The 1,070-nt window shown below is 44.0% G+C and overlaps 1 pseudogene; it reads left to right on the top strand.

Annotated features, from left to right (window-relative positions):
* Nucleotides 1-219: 219 nt before the first annotated feature.
* Nucleotides 220-833, top strand: LOC112916580 (peptidyl-prolyl cis-trans isomerase A pseudogene; annotated as a pseudogene).
* Nucleotides 834-1,070: the final 237 nt, after the last annotated feature.

Raw genomic sequence — 1,070 nt, 5'->3', positions numbered from 1 at the left:
GCCTTCCACGAGCAGCTTTTTCGTCTTAGTTCTTCTTACTGCTGACACGTACTCTGTTTAAAGAAAAAAAATTCCTATTAACATGGTCGAAAAGAAGGGAACTATTTTTGAGTAAGGTATAGACTAATCGGTAGTTCACTGTTATTTAAGATCCCAGTACCTTTAACTGGAGGTGGCACATTTTAGTGGTAAGCATCAGCAAAAGCTGAGCTTGATTCCATGAGTGAATTTTACAATCTCATGAAAGTGAATGAAAGAAATTACCTGGCCTTTATTTCTTCAATCTGTAAGTGGGGGAACGGCGCCTTGCATTCCCTGCCCCTGAGCTGCCCGCTCAGCCCAGCCCCGCTCAGCTCTACTGTGTTCTTTGACATCGCCCTGGACGGCCAGCCTTTGGACTGAGTCTCCTTCTAGGTGTTTGCAAAGTTCCAAAGACAGCAGAAAACTTTTGTGCTCTGAGCCCTGGGGAGAAAGGATGTGGTTATAAGGTCCCTTCTTTCACAGGCTTATTCAGGGATTTCTGTGCCCGGGTGGGGACTTTGCTTGCCATAATGGCACTGGTGGCAAGCCCATCTATGGAGAGAAATTCGATGATGAGAGTTTCACCCTGAAGCACATGGGTCTTGCCAACTTGTCCATGGCAAATGCTGGATCCAACACAAATGGGATCCAGTTTTTCATCTGCACTGCTAAGATGGAGTGGTTGGATGGCACACATGGTCTTTGGCAAGGCGAAAGAGGTCACAAATATTGTGGAAGCCATGGAGCACTTTGGATCCAGGAAAGGCAAGACCAGCAAGGAGATCACCATACCTGACTGTGGACAAGTCTAATACATTTTTCTTGTGTTTTATCTTAATTACCAGATCATTCTTTCTGTAGCTCAAGCAAGCACCCTTTATCCCCACCTGCTTAAAATAACCTATAACCTGTGCTGTTGCTGGAGTTCTATGGGTTTTATAGTCCACAGTCTAGCTGGGTTGCAGAGTTAAATTTCTGATTAGGAAATAAAAACTAAACAAACAAACAAAAATCAAGTGAAGGAACTGGATATAGACTCCAAGTTCTAT

Source organism: Vulpes vulpes, chromosome 3, assembly GCF_048418805.1.
Source record: "Vulpes vulpes isolate BD-2025 chromosome 3, VulVul3, whole genome shotgun sequence".
Lineage (NCBI taxonomy): Eukaryota > Metazoa > Chordata > Mammalia > Carnivora > Canidae > Vulpes > Vulpes vulpes.
The sequence above is the reverse complement of the archived record's forward strand: the minus strand, read 5'-3'. Positions and strand labels throughout refer to the sequence as shown.